Below are 15,804 nucleotides of genomic sequence, written 5' to 3' on the forward strand. Positions count from 1 at the left end.
ATTGAAACCGGGACCTCTCGCACCAATGCGAGAATCATACCTCTTTTCCACTCTCCCATGCTGTTAGTTACGATGCATTCCTACCTTTTTTCACAAATCGAGATTTTTCCTTTTTTGTTGTTTTTTCCTCGTATTAGTGAGTTCAATAGTTTCTTTCTAAGTTGCTTTGTGTTTGCAGCCTTTTTATAAGATAATGTTATTTTTTCTGTTAGCTTAAATAAGACATCCGCGGTTTAAACCCGGAATTTTTACCGCTCTTGTCAAGACTCGGAACTTTAGACCACTGTCCCTTGTTCTAGCATCGATGCATTCCTACTTGTTTTACAAAAAAAGAATGTTCAGTTTTTGTCTGTTTTTTTTGTGAGTTTAATAAAAATTGTAGGTTGCTCAGTGTTTGCTGTCTTTCTACTAGAAACCATATTTATTCTGTTAGTAATCTGGGGACAGCCGGGAATTGAACCCGGGACCTCTCGCCCCAAAATCGAGAATCATACCTCTATTGCACTGTCCCATGCTGTTAGTTACGATGCATTCTTACTTTTTTCAAAAATTGAGGTTTTTCCTTTTTTGTTCGTTTTTCCTCGTATTAGTGAGTTCAATAGTTTCTTTCAAAGTTGCTTTGTGTTTGCAGCCTTTTTATAAGATAATGTTTTTTTTTCTGCTAGCTTAAATGAGACATCCGCAATTTAAACCCGAAATTTTTACCGCTCTAATCAAGAATCGGAACTTTAGACCACTGTCCCTTGTTCTAGCATCGATGCATTCCTACTTGTTTTTTCAAAAAAAGAATGTTTAGTTTTTGTCTGTTTTTTTGTGAGTTTAATAAAAATTGTAGGTTGCTCAGTGTTTGCTGTCTTTCTACTAGAAGTTTTCATTTTGATAGTATACTGGGGTAGCCGGGAGTTGCACTGTTTTTCTACTAGCAAGTATAATTTTTTTTATATCAGTAGTATTTTGGGGACAGCTGGGAATTGAAACCGGGACCTCTCGCACCAATGCGAGAATCATACCTCTGTTCCACTCTCCCATGCTGTTAGTCACGATGCATTCCTACCTTTTTTCAAAAATCGAGATTTTTCCTTTTTTGTTGTTTTTTCCTCGTATTAGTGAGTTCAATATCTTCTTTCTAAGTTGCTTTGTGTTTGCAGCCTTTTTTTAAGATAATGTTATTTTTTCTGTTAGCTTAAATGAGACATCCGCGGTTTAAACCCGGAATTTTTACCGCTCTTATCAAGACTCGGAACTTTAGACCACTCTCCCATGTTTTAGCATCGATGCCTTCCTATTAGTTTCACAAAAAAAGAAAGGATAGTTTTTGTCCGTTTTCATTTGTTTTTTTTTGTGAGTTCAATAAAAATTGTAGTTTGCTCAGTGTTTGCTGTCTTTCTACTAGAAACCATATTTATTCTGTTAGTAATCTGGGGACAGCCGTGAATTGAACCCGGGACCTCTCGCCCCAAAATCGAGAATCATACCTCTATTCCACTTTCCCATGCTGTTAGTTACGATGCATTCTTACTTTTTTCACAAATCGAGGTTTTTCCTTTTTTGTTCCTTTTTCCTCATATTAGTGAGTTCAATAGTTTATTTCTAAGTTGCTTTGTGTTTGCATCCTTTTTATAAGAAAACGTTCTTTTTTTCTGCTAGCTTAAATGAGCCATCCGCGGTTTAAACCTAGAATTTTTACCGCTCTAATCAAGACTCGGAACTTTAGACCACTCTCCCATGTTTTAGCATCGATGCCTTCCTACTTGTTTCACAAAAAAGAATAGACAGTTTTTGTCCGTCCGTTTTCATTTGTTTTTTGAGAGTTTAGTAATTACTGTAGATTGCTTAGTGATTGCTGTCTTTCTACTAGAAGTTTTCATTTTGTTAGTATACCGGGGTAGCCGGGAGTTGCACTGTTTTTCTACTAGCAAGTATAATTTTTTAATTTTAGTATATTGGGGTCAGCCGGGAATTGAACCCGGGACCTCTCGCCCCAAAAGCGAGAATCATACCTCTCTTCCACTGTCCCATGCTGTTAGTTACGATGCATTCCTACCTTTTTTCACAAATCGAGATTTTTCCTTTCTTGTTAGTTTTTCCTCGTATTAGTGAGTTCATTAGTTTCTTTCTAAGTTGCTTTGTGTTTGCAGCCTTTTTATAAGATAATGTTATTTTTTTCTGCTAGCTCAAATGAGGCATCCGCGGTTTAAACCCGCAATTTTTACCGCTCTAAACAAGAATCGGAATTTTAGACCACTCTCCTGTGTTTTAGCATCGATGCATTCTACTTGTTTTACAAAAAAAAGAATGTTTAGTTTTTGTCCGTTTTCATTTGTTTTTTGTGAGTTCAATAAATCTTGTAGGTTGCTCAGTTTTTGCTGTTTTTCTACTAGAAACAATATTTTTCTGTTAGTAATCTGGGGACAGCCGGGAAATGAACCCGGGACCTCTAGCACCCTTAGCGCGAATCATACCACTATACCACTGTCCCATGATGTTAGTGTAGATACATTCCTACCTTTTTCACGAATCAAGATTATTCCTTTTTTGTTCTTGTTTCCTCGTATTAGTGAGTTTAATACTTCTTTCTAAGTTGCTTTGTGTTTGCTGTCTTTTTATTAGAAAAATTAATTCTTTTCTGCTAGCCTAAATGAGACATCCGCTTTTCAAACTCAGAATTTTTACCGCTCTAATCAAGAATCGTAACTTCAGACCACTGTCCCTTGTTCCAGCATCGATGCATTCCTACCTGTTTTACAAAAAAAAGAATGTTTAGTTTTTGTCCGTTTTCATTTGTTTTTTTTGTGAGTTTAATAAGTATTGTAGGTTGCTTTGTGTTTGCTGTCTTTCTACTTGAAATTTTAATTTTGTTAGTATACTGAGCACTGTTTTTCTACTAGCAAGTATAATTTTTTTATGTTAGTATATTGGGGACAGCCGGGAATTGAGCTCGGGACCTCTCGCACCAAAAGCGAAAATCATACATCTTTTCCACTGTCCCATGCTGTTAGTTACGATGCATTCCTACTTTTTTCACAAATCGAGATTATTCCTTTTTTGTTCGTGTTTCCTCGTATTAGTGAGTTTAATACTTTCTTTCTAAGTTGCTTTGTGTTTGCTGTCTTTTTATTAGAAAAAAAAAATTTTTCTGCTAAATTGAGACATCCGCTTTTCAAACCCGGAATTTTTACCGCTCTAATCAAGAATCGTAACTTTAGACCACTGTCCCTTGTTCTAGCAGCGATGCATTCCTACTTGTTTTACAAAAAAAAGAATGTTTAGTTTTTGTCCGTTTTCGTTTGTTTTTTTGTGAGTTCAATAAATATTGTAGGTTGCTCAGTATTTGCTGTTTTCTACTAGAAACATTATTTTTTCTGTTAGTAATCTGGGGACAGCCGGGAAATGAACCCGGGACCTCTAGCACCCTAAGCGAGAATAATACCACTAGACCACTGTCCCATGATGTTAGTGTAGATACATTCCTACCTTTTTCACAAATCAAGATTATTCCTTTTTTGTTCTTGTTTCCTCGTATTAGTGATTTTAATACTTCTTTCTAAGTTGCTTAGTGTTTGCTGTCTTTTTAATAGAAAAATTAATTTTTTTCTACTACCTTAAATGAGACATCCGCTTTTCAAACCCGGAATTTTTACCGCTCTAATCAAGAATCGTAACTTCAGACCACTGTCACTTGTTCCAGCATCGATGCATTCCTACTTGTTTTACAAAAAAAAGAATGTTTAGTTTTTGTCCGTTTTCATTTGTTTTTTTTGTGAGTTTAATAAAAATTGTAGGTTGCTTTGTGTTTGCTGTCTTTCTACTAGAAATTTTTGTTTTGTTAGTATACTGAGGTAGCCGGGAGTTGCACACTTTTTTTCTACTAGCAAGTATAATTTTTTTATGTTTATATATAGGGGACAGCCGGGAATTGAACTCGGGACCTCTCGTACCAAAGGCGAGAATCATACCTCTTTTCCAGTTAGTTACGATGCATTCCTACTTTTTTCACAAATTGAGATTTTTCCTTTTTTGTTCGTGTTTCCTCGTATTAGTGAGTTTGATACTTTCTTTCTAAGTTGTTTTGTGTTTGCTGTCTTTTTATTAGAAAAATTATTTTTTTTCTGCTAGTTTTAATGAGACATCCGCTTTTCAAACCCGGAATTTTTACAGCTCTAATCAAGAATCGTAACTTCAGACCACTGTCACTTGTCCCGGCATCGATGCATTCCTACTTGTTTTACAAAAAAAGAGAATGTTTAGTTTTTGTCCGTTTTCATTTGTTTGTTTTTTTGTGAGTTTAAAAAAATTGTAGGTTGCATTGTGTTTGCTGTCTTTCTACTAGAAATTTTTATTTTGTTAGTATTCTGAGGTAGCCGGGAGTTTTTCTACTAGCAAGAAAAAAATTTTATGTTAGTATATTGCGGACAACCAAAAGCGAGAATCATACCTCTATTCCACTGTCCCATGCTGTTAGTTACGATGCTTTCCTACTTTTTTCACAAATCGAGATTTTTCCTTTTTTGTTAGTTTTTCCTCGTATTAGTGAGTTCAATAGTTTCTTTCTAAGTTGCTTTGTGTTTGCATCCTTTTTTTAAGATAATGTTATTTTTTTCTGCTAGCTTAAATGAGACATCCGCGGTTTAAACCCGTAATTTTTACCGCTCTAATCAAAAATCGGAACTTTAGACCACCCTCCCATGTTTCAGCGTCGATGCATTCCTTCTTGTTTCACAAAAAAGATTGTTTAGTTTTTGTCCGTTTTCATTTGTTTTTTGTGAGTTTAATAATTCTTGTAGGTTGCTCAGTGTTTGCTGTCTTTGTACTAGAAACCATTTTTTTTCTGTTAGTAATCTGGGGACAGCCGGGTATTGAACCCGGGACCTCTCGCATCCTAAACGAGAATCATACCACTAGACCACTGCCCCATGATGTAAGTTTAGATGCATTCTTACCTTTTTCACAAATCAAGATTATTCCTTTTTTGTTCGTGTTTCCTCGTATTATTGAGTTTAAAACTTTCTTTCTAAGTTGCTTTGTGTTTGCTGTCTTTTTATTAGAAAAATCAATTTTTTTCTGCTAGCTTAAATGAGTTATCCGCTTTTCAAACCCGGAATTTTTACCGCTCTAATCCAGAATCGGAACTTTAGACCACTCTCCCATGTTTTAGCATTGATGCATTCCTACTTGTTTCACAAAAAAGATTGTTTAGTTTTTGTCCGTTTTTATTTGTTTTTTGTGAGTTTAATAATTATTGTAGGTTGCTCAGTGCTGTCTTTCTACTAGAAACCATACTTTTTCTGTTAGTTGTCTGGGGTCAGCTGAAAATTGAACCCGGGACCTATCGCACCCTATGCGAGAATCATACCACTAGACCACTGTACCATGATGTTAGTTTAGATGCATTCCTACCTTTTTCACAAATCAAGATTATTCCTTTTTAATCCTGTTTCCTCGTATTAGTGAGTTGAATACTTTCTTTCTAAGTTGCTTTGTGTTTACTGTCTTTTTATTAGAAAAAATTAATTTTTTTTCTGCTAGCTTAAATGAAACATCCGCTTTTCAAACCCGGAATTTGTACCGCTCTAATGAAGAATCGTAACTTTAGACCACTTTCCCTTGTTCTAGCATCGATACATTCTTAGTTGTTTTACAAAAAAAAGAAAGTTTAGTTTTTATCAGTTTTCATTTGTTTTTTGTGAGTTTAATATATATTGCAGGTCGCTTTGAGTTTGCTGTCTTTCTACTTGAAATTTTAATTCTGTTAGTCTACTGAGGTAACCGGAAGTTGCACTTTTTTTCTACTAGCAATTATAATTTTTTTATGTTAGCATATTGGGGACAGCCGGGAATTGAACCCGGGACCTCTCTCACAAAAAGCGAAAATCATACATCTTTTCCACTGTCCCATGCTGTTAGTTACGATGCATTCCTACTTTTTTCACAAATCGAGATTATTCCTTTTTTGTTCGTGTTTCCTCGTATTAGTGAGTTTAATACTTTCTTTCTAAGTTGCTTTGTGTTTGCTGTCTTTTTATTAGAAAAAAAAAAAAAATTCTGCTAAATTGAGACATCCGCTTTTCAAACCCGGAATTTTTACCGCTCTAATCAAGAATCGTAACTTTAGACCACTGTCCCTTGTTCCAGCATCGATGCATTCCTACCTGTTTTACAAAAAAAAGAATGTTTAGTTTTTGTCCGTTTTGGTTATTTTATACTGGGGTAGCCGGGAATTGCACTGTTTTTCTACTAGCAAGTATAATTTTTTTTGTTTGTATATTGGGGACAGCCGGGAATTGAACTCCGGGACCTCTCACATCAAAAGCGTGAATATTACCTCTATTTCACTATCCCAAGCTGTTAGTTACGATACATTCCTACTTTTTTCACAAATCGAGAATTTTCCTTTTTTGTTCGTTTTTCCTCGTATTAATGAGTTCAATGGTTTCTTTCTAAGTTGCTTTGTGTTTGCAGCCTTTTTATAAGATAATGTTTTTTTTTCTGCTAGCTTAAATGAGACATCCGCGGTTTAAACCCGGAATTCTTACCGCTCTAATCAAGAATCGGATTTTTTGACCACTCTCACTTGTTTTAGCATCGATGCATTCCTACTAAAGAATGTTTCATAAAAAAAAAGAATGTTTAGTTTTTGGCCGTTTTCATTTGTTTTTGTGAGTTTAATAATTTTTGTAGGTTGCTCAGTGTTTGCTGTCTTTCTACTAGAAACCATGTTTTTTCTGTTAGTAATCTGGGGACAGCCGGGAATTAAAACCGGGACCTCTCGCACCCGAAGCGAGAATCATACCACTAGACCACTGTCCCATGTGTTAAGATTTGATGCATTTCTCTATTGTTCGCAAATCAAAATGATTGCTTTTTTAATTTTTTTTTTTGGTTTTGATGAGTTTTTGTGGGTGTTATAGTTATTTTAAGTTGCTTACCGTTAGCTATCTTTTTACTAGAAAATCTAAACTTTTTATGTATATTTATTGGGGACAACTGGGTTTGAAATTGGGTTCTCTCGCACCCTAAGTGAGAATCATACCACTGTCCATGAATTTACCTTCGATGCGTTCCTCCATAATTCGCAAATCAAGATAATTGCGTTTTCTGCGGTCTAGTGGTATGATTCAGTCTCAGACTATTTTTTTAGTTACGATGCTTTTCTACTTGTTTCACAAAAAAAAGATTTCTTCGTTTTGTCCATTTGTTGAGTTTGATAAACATTTTAAGTTGCTCGGTGTTTGCTGTCTTTCTACTAGAAGTTTTTTTTGTATGTATACTGGGTATAGCCTGGCATTGTACGTTTTTTCTTTTAGCAAGAATAATTTTTTCTGTTAGTATATTGGGGACAGCCGAGAATTAAACCCGGAACCTCCCGCACCCTAAGCGAGAATCATACCTCTAAACCACTGTCCCATGATGTTAGTTTCGATGCATTCCTACCTTTTTCACCAGTCACGATTATTCTTTTTTTTTGTTCGTTTTACCTCGTAATAGTGAGTTCAATAGTTTCTTTCTAAGTTGCTTTGTGTTTGCAGCCTTTTTATAAGATAAAGTTATTTTTTTCTGCTAGCTTAAATGAGACATCCGCGGTTTAAACCCGGAATTTTTACCGCGCTAATCAAGAATCGGAACTTTAGACCACTCTCACATGTTTTAGCATCGATGCATTCCTACTGATTTCACAAAAAAAGAATGTTTAGTTTTTGTCCGTTTCAAATTTTTTTGTGAGTTTAATAATTATTGTAGGTTGCTTAGTCTTAGCTGTCGTTGTACTAGCTATTATATAGTTTCTGTTTGTTTTCTGACGAGAGCCGGGAATTGAACCCGGGACCTCTCTCACAAAAAGCGAGAATCATACCTCTATTTCACTATCCCAAGCTGTTAGTTACGATACATTCCTACTTTTTTCACAAATCGAGAATTTTCCTTTTTTGTTCGTTTTTCCTCGTATTAATGAGTTCAATGGTTTCTTTCTAAGTTGCTTTGTGTTTGCAGCCTTTTTATAAGATAATGTTTTTTTTCTGCTAGCTTAAATGAGACATCCGCGGTTTAAACCCGGAATTCTTACCGCTCTAATCAAGAATCGGATTTTTTGACCACTCTCACTTGTCTTAGCATCGATGCATTCCTACTTGTTTCATAAAAAAAAAGAATGTTTAGTTTTTGGCCGTTTTCATTTGTTTTTGTGAGTTTAATAATTATTGTAGGTTGCTCAGTGTTTGCTGTCTTTCTACTAGAAACCATGTTTTTTCTGTTAGTAATCTGGGGACAGCCGGGAATTGAACCCGGGACCTCTCGCACCCGAAGCGAGAATCATACCACTAGACCACTGTCCCATGTGTTAAGATTTGATGCATTTCTCTATTGTTCGCTAATCAAAATGATTGCTTTTTTAATTTTTTTTTTGGTTTTGATGAGTTTTTGTGGGTGTTATAGTTATTTTAAGTTGCTTACCGTTAGCTATCTTTTTACTAGAAAATCTAAACTTTTTATGTATGTTTATTGGGGACAACTGGGTTTGAAATCGGGTTCTCTCGCACCCTAAGTGAGAATCATACCACTGTCCATGAATTTACCTTCGATGCGTTCCTCCATAATTCGCAAATCAAGATAATTGCGTTTTCTGCGGTCTAGTGGTATGATTCAGTCTCAGACTATTTTTTTAGTTACGATGCTTTTCTACTTGTTTCACAAAAAAAAAGATTTCTTCGTTTTGTCCATTTGTTGAGTTTGATAAACATTTTAAGTTGCTCGGTGTTTGCTGTCTTTCTACTAGAAGTTTTTTTTGTATGTATACTGGGTATAGCCTGGCATTGTACGTTTTTTCTATTAGCAAGAATAATTTTTTCTGTTAGTATATTGGGGACAGCCGAGAATTAAACCCGGAACCTCCCGCACCCTAAGCGAGAATCATACCTCTAAACCACTGTCCCATGATGTTAGTTTCGATGCATTCCTACCTTTTTCACCAGTCACGATTATTCTTTTTTTGTTCGTTTTACCTCGTAATAGTGAGTTCAATAGTTTCTTTCTAAGTTGCTTTGTGTTTGCAGCCTTTTTATAAGATAAAGTTATTTTTTTCTGCTAGCTTAAATGAGACATCCGCGGTTTAAACCCGGAATTTTTACCGCGCTAATCAAGAATCGGAACTTTAGACCACTCTCACATGTTTTAGCATCGATGCATTCCTACTGGTTTCGCAAAGAAAGAATGTTTAGTTTTTGTCCGTTTCAAATTTTTTTTGTGAGTTTAATAATTATTGTAGGTTGCTTAGTCTTAGCTGTCGTTGTACTAGCTATTAAATAGTTTCTGTTTGTTTTCTGACGAGAGCCGGGAATTGAACCAGGGACCTCTCGCACTTTAAGCGAGAATCATACCACTAGACCACTGTCCATTGCTGAGTGTCGAAGCTACCTTTTTCATAAATCACGATCCTTGCGTTTTTAACCGTTTTTTTTCTTATTTTTGTTGAGCATTCGTGGGTTTCACTATTAGAAAATATAAATTTTTTTCTTTATGTTTATTCGTGACAACTGGGTTTGAAATCGGGTTCTCTCACATCCTTAGCGAGAATCATACCAGTAGACCACTGTCCGTGGATTTACCTTCGATGCGTTCCAACATATTTCACAGATCAAGATCACTACGTTTTCTGCGGTCTAGTGGTATGATTCTGTCTTTCTCGGCTGTCCCCAAGGCGACTATGTAATTAGTTACGATGCATTTCTTCTTGTTTCACAAAAAAAAACAGTTTTCTTCGTTTTGGTGAGTTTAATAATCATTTTATGTTGCTTAGTGTTTGCTACTAGAAATTTTTTTCTAATATACTGCGATTAGCCGGTAGTTGCACTTTTATTCTACTATCAAGTTCACTTTTTCTATTAGTATAGTGGGTACAGCCGGGAATTGAACCCGAGATCTCTCGCACCCAAAGCGAGAATCATACTTCTAGACCACTGTCCCATGCTGACAGTTCTTCTGCATTCCTACCTTTTTCATAAAACAAGATTATTCCATTGTTCGTTTTTTCCTCGTATTAGTGAGTTTAAAAGTTTCTTTCTAATTTGCTTTGTGTTTGCTGTATTTTTTTTTTTTAGAAAAGGTAATTTTTTTCTGCTAGCTTAAATGAGACATCTGCGGTTTAAACCCAAAATTTTACCGCTCTAATCAAGACTCGTTACTTTAGACCATGGTCCCAAGTTTTAGCATCGATGCATTCCTACTTGTTTCACAAAAAAAAGAATGTTTACTTTTTGTCCGTTTTCAATTGTTTTTGTGAGTTTAATAATTATTGTAGGTTGCTTAGCGTATGCTGTTTTTGAACTATGTATTATATATTTTCTGTTAGTTTTCTGAAGACAGCCGGGTATTGAACCCGGGACCTCTCGTTCCCTGAGCCAGAATCATGCCACTAGACCACTGTCCCATGCTGAGTTTCGATGCCTTGCTACCTTTTTCATAAATCACGATCCTTGCGTTTTTTAACCAGTTTTTTTCTCATTTTTGCTGAGCATTCGTGGGTTTCATAATTATTTTAAGTTGTTTCCTGTTGGCTATTTTTTCTATTAGAAAAAATAATTTTTTTCTGAATGTTTATTCGGGACAACTGGGTTTGAAATCGGGTTCTCTCACATCCTTAGCAAGAATCATACCACTAGACCACTGTCCGTTCCAACATATTTTGCAGATCAAGATCATTACGTTTTCTGCGGTCTAGTGGTATGATTCTGTTTTTCTCGGCTGTCCCCAAGAAGACTATGTATTTAGTTACGATGCATTTCTTCTTGTTTCACAAAAAAAAAGATTTCTTCAGTTTTTGTCCGTTTAATAATCATTTTAAGTTGCTTAGTGTTTGCTGTCTTTCTACTAGAAATTTTTTTCTAGTTTACGGCGATAAGCCGGTAGTTGCACTTTCATTCTACTAGCAAGTACACCTTTTCTATTAGTATATCGCGGACAGCCGGGAATTGAACCCGGGACCTCTCGCACCCAAAGAGAGAATCATACCTCTAGACCACTGTCCCATGCTGACAGTTCTGATGCATTTCTACCTTTTTCACAAATCAAGATTATTCCTTTTTTGTTAGTTTAGACATCCGCTTTTCAAACCCGGAATTTCACCGCTCTAATCAAGAATCGTAACTTTAGACCACTGTCCTTTGTTTTAGCATCGATGCATTCCTACTTGTTTTACAAAAAAAAGAATGTTTAGTTTTCATTTGTTAAATAAATGATGTACGTTGCTGAGTGTTTGCTGTCTTCCAACTAGAAACTACATAGTTTCTGTTAGTATTCTGTGGACAGCCGAGACTTGAACCCAGGACCTCTCGCACTCCAAACGAGAATCATACCTCTAGACGACTGTTCCATGATGTTAGTTTCGATGCATTTTAACCTTTTTCACAAATCAAGATTATTCCTTATTTGTTCGTGTTTCCTCGTATTAGTGAGTTTAATAGTTTCTTTCTAAGTTGCTTTGCGTTTGCTGTCTTTTTATTAGAAAATGCTTTTTTTTCTGCTAGCTCAAATGAGACATCCGCTTTTCAAACCCGGAATTTTACCGCTCTAATCAAGATTCGTAACTATAGACCACTGTCCCGTGTTTTAGCATCGATGCATTCCTATTTGTTTCACAAAAAAAGAATGTTTAGTTTTTGCCCGTTTTCATTTGTTTTTGTGAGTTTAATAATTATTGTAGGTTGCATAGTGTTTGCTGTCTTTGTACTAGATATTACATATTTTCTGTAAGTATTCTGGGGACAGCCGGGAATTGAACCCGGGACCTATCGCACCCTAAGCGAGAATCATACCACTAGCACACTGTCCCATGCTGAGTGTAAATGCCTTGCTACCTTTTTCATAAATCGCGATCCGAACTTTGCGTTTTTTAACCGTTTTTTTTCTTATTTTTGCTGAGCATTCGTGGGTTTCATAATTATTGTAAGTTGTTTACTGTTGGCTATTTTTTCTATTAGAAAATATAAACTTTTTTTCTGTTTTCTGTATGTTTATTTGGGACAACTGGGCTTGAAATGGGTTCTCTCACATACTAGCGAGAATCATACCACTAGACCACTGTCCGTAGATTTACCTGCGATACATATTTTGCAGATCAAGATCGTTACGTTTTCTTTGGTCTAGTGGTATGATTCTGTCTTTCTCGGCTGTCCCGAAGGAGACTATGTATTTATTCACGATGCATTTCTTCTTGTTTCACAGAAAAAGATTTCTTCGTTTTTGTCTGTTTTGGTGAGTTTAATAATCATTTAAGTTGTTTAGTGTTTGCTGTCTTTCTACTAGAATTTTTTTTTCTAGTATACTGCGATTAGCCGGTAGTTCACTTTTGTTCTACTATCAGGTACTTTTTTCTATTAGTATATTGGGGACAGCCGGTAATCGAACCCGGGCCCTCTCGCACCCAAAGCGAGAATCATACCTCTAGACCACTGTCCCATGATGTTAGTTTCGATGCATTCCTACTTTTTTCACAAATCAAGATTATTCCTTTTTTGTTCGTGTTTCCTCATATTAGTGAGTTTAATATTTTCTTTCTAAGTTGCTTTGTGTTTGCTGTATTTTTTTAGAAAATGTAATTTTTTTCTGCTACCTCAAATGAGACATCTGCAGTTTGAACCCGGAATTTTAACGCTCTTATCAAGAATCGTAACTTTAGACCATGGTCCCAAGTTTTAGCATCGATGCATTCCTACTTGTTTCACAAAAAAAAGAATGTTTCGTTTTCATTTGTTTTTTTTGTGTGTTTAATAAATAATGTACGTTGCTGAGTGTTTGCTGTTTTTCTTTTGTTTTAAGTTGTTTACTGTTGGCTATTTTTTCTATTAGAAAATATAATTTTTTTTCTGAATGTTTATTCATAACAACTGGGTTTGAAATCGGGTTCTCTCACATCCTTAGCAAGAATCATACCACTAGACCACTGTCCGTGGATTTACCTTCGATGCGTTCCAACATATTTTGCAGATCAAGATCATTACGTTTTCTGCGGTCTAGTGGTATGATTCTGTTTTTCTCGGCTGTCCCCAAGGAGACTATGTATTTAGTTACGATGCATTTCTTCTTGTTTCACAAAAAAAAAGATTTCTTCAGTTTTTGTCCGTTTAATAATCATTTTAAGTTGCTTAGTGTTTGCTGTCTTTCTACCAGAAATTTTTTTCTAGTTTACGGCGATAAGCCGGTAGTTGAACATTCGTTCTACTAGCAAGTACACCTTTTCTATTAGTATATCGCGGACAGCCGGGAATTGAACCCGGGACCTCTCGCACCCAAAGAGAGAATCATACCTCTAGACCACTGTCCCATGCTGACAGTTCTGATGCATTTCTACCTTTTTCACAAATCAAGACTATTCCTTTTTTGTTATTTTTTCCTCGTATCAGTGAGTTTATTAGTTTCTTTCTAAGTTGCTTTGTGTTTGCTGTATTTTTTTTTGGAAAATCTAATTTTTTTCTGCTAGCTCAAATGAGACATCCGCTTTTCAAACCCGGAATTTTACCGCTCTAATCAAGAATCGTAACTTTAGACCACTGTCCTTTGTTTTAGCATCGATGCATTCCTACTTGTTTTACAAAAAAAAGAATGTTTAGTTTTCATTTGTTAAATAAATGATGTACGTTGCTGAGTGTTTGCTGTCTTCCAACTAGAAACTACATAGTTTCTGTTAGTATTCTGTGGACAGCCGAGACTTGAACCCAGGACCTCTCGCACTCCAAACGAGAATCATACCTCTAGACGACTGTTCCATGATGTTAGTTTCGATGCATTTTAACCTTTTTCACAAATCAAGATTATTCCTTTTTTGTTAGTTTAGACATCCGCTTTTCAAACCCGGAATTTCACCGCTCTAATCAAGAATCGTAACTTTAGACCACTGTCCTTTGTTTTAGCATCGATGCATTCCTACTTGTTTTACAAAAAAAAGAATGTTTAGTTTTCATTTGTTAAATAAATGATGTACGTTGCTGAGTGTTTGCTGTCTTCCAACTAGAAACTACATAGTTTCTGTTAGTATTCTGTGGACAGCCGAGACTTGAACCCAGGACCTCTCGCACTCCAAACGAGAATCATACCTCTAGACGACTGTTCCATGATGTTAGTTTCGATGCATTTTAACCTTTTTCACAAATCAAGATTATTCCTTATTTGTTCGTGTTTCCTCGTATTAGTGAGTTTAATAGTTTCTTTCTAAATTGCTTTGCGTTTGCTGTCTTTTTATTAGAAAATGTTTTTTTTCTGCTAGCTCAAATGAGACATCCGCTTTTCAAACCCGGAATTTTACCGCTCTAATCAAGATTCGTAACTATAGACCACTGTCCCTTGTTTTAGCATCGATGCATTCCTATTTGTTTCACAAAAAAAGAATGTTTAGTTTTTGCCCGTTTTCATTTGTTTTTGTCAAATTAATAATTATTGTAGGTTGCTTAGTGTTTGCTGTCTTTGTACTAGATATTACATATTTTCTGTAAGTATTCTGGGGACAGCCGGGAATTGAACCCGGGACCTCTCGCACCCTAAGCGAGAATCTTACCACTAGAACACTGTCCCATGCTGAGTGTCGATGCCTTGCTACCTTTTTCATAAATCGCGATCCGAACTTTGCGTTTTTTAACCGTTTTTTTTTCTTATTTTTGCTGAGCATTCGTGGGTTTCATAATTATTGTAAGCTGTTTACTGTTGGCTATTTTTTCTATTAGAAAATATAAACTTTTTTTCTGTTTTCTGTATGTTTATTTGGGACAACTGGGCTTGAAATCGGGTTCTCTCACATACTAGCGAGAATCATACCACTAGACCACTGTCCGTAGATTTACCTGCGATACATATTTTGCAGATCAAGATCGTTACGTTTTCTTTGGTCTAGTGGTATGATTCTGTCTTTCTCGGCTGTCCCGAAGGAGACTATGTATTTATTCACGATGCATTTCTTCTTGTTTCACAGAAAAAGATTTCTTCGTTTTTGTCTATTTTGGTGAGTTTAATAATCATTTAAGTTGTTTAGTGTTTGCTGTCTTTCTACTAGAATTTTTTTTCTAGTATACTGCGATTAGCCGGTAGTTCACTTTTTTTCTACTATCAAGTACACTTTTTTCTATAAGTATATCGGGGACAGCCGGGAATTAAACCCGGGACCTCTCGCACCCAAAGAGAGAATCATTCCTCTAGACCACTGTCCCATACTGACAGTTCTGATGTATTCCTACCTTTTTCACAAATCAAGAATATTCCTTTTTTTGTTAATTTTTCCTCGTATTAGTGAGTTTAAGAGTTTCTTTCTAAGTTGCTTTGCGTTTGCTGTATTTTTTTAGAAAATGTAATTTTTTTCTGCTAGCTTAAATGAGACATCTGCGGTTTAAACCCGGAATTTTAACGCTCTTATCAAGAATCGTAACTTTAGACTATGGTCCCAAGTTTTAGCATCGATGCATTCCTACTTGTTTCACAAAAAAAAGAAGGTTTCGTTTTCATTTGTTTTTTTTGTGTGTTTAATAAATAATGTACGTTGCTGGGTGTTTGCTGTCTTCCTACTAAAAATTATATTGTTTCTGTTAGTTTTCTGTGGACAGCCGAGACTTGAACCCAGGACCTCTCTCACTCCAAGCGAGAATCATACCTCTAGACGACTGTCCCATGATGATAGTTTCGATGCATTTTAACCTTTTTCACAAATCAAGATTATTCCTTTTTTGTTCGTGTTTCCTCGTATTAGTGAGTTTAATAGTTTCTTTCTAAGTTGCTTTGCGTTTGCTGTCTTTTTATTAAAAATTGTAATTTTTTTCTGCTAGCTTAAATGAGACA

The 15,804-nt window shown here is 35.7% G+C and overlaps 1 protein-coding gene and 5 non-coding genes across 6 annotated transcripts in view; 1 reads left to right on the forward strand and 5 right to left on the reverse strand.

Annotated features, from left to right (window-relative positions):
* The window catches only part of LOC134847776 (2-(trimethylamino)ethylphosphonate dioxygenase-like), a 188,396-nt gene that overhangs the window by 155,691 nt on the left and 16,901 nt on the right, over positions 1-15,804 (forward strand). The window lies entirely within an intron of this gene.
* Positions 4,842-4,913, reverse strand: Trnap-agg (transfer RNA proline (anticodon AGG)). The gene has a single exon. It is a non-coding gene; the product is annotated as a tRNA-Pro (tRNA).
* On the reverse strand, positions 6,736-6,807 carry Trnap-cgg (transfer RNA proline (anticodon CGG)). The gene has a single exon. It is a non-coding gene; the product is annotated as a tRNA-Pro (tRNA).
* Positions 8,256-8,327, reverse strand: Trnap-cgg (transfer RNA proline (anticodon CGG)). The gene has a single exon. It is a non-coding gene; the product is annotated as a tRNA-Pro (tRNA).
* On the reverse strand, positions 12,373-12,444 carry Trnap-ugg (transfer RNA proline (anticodon UGG)). Its single transcript has one exon. It is a non-coding gene; the product is annotated as a tRNA-Pro (tRNA).
* Positions 14,482-14,553, reverse strand: Trnap-agg (transfer RNA proline (anticodon AGG)). Its single transcript has one exon. It is a non-coding gene; the product is annotated as a tRNA-Pro (tRNA).

This window comes from Symsagittifera roscoffensis, chromosome 6 (genome assembly GCF_963678635.1).
Source record: "Symsagittifera roscoffensis chromosome 6, txSymRosc1.1, whole genome shotgun sequence".
In the NCBI taxonomy this organism is placed as follows: Eukaryota; Metazoa; Xenacoelomorpha; order Acoela; family Convolutidae; genus Symsagittifera; species Symsagittifera roscoffensis.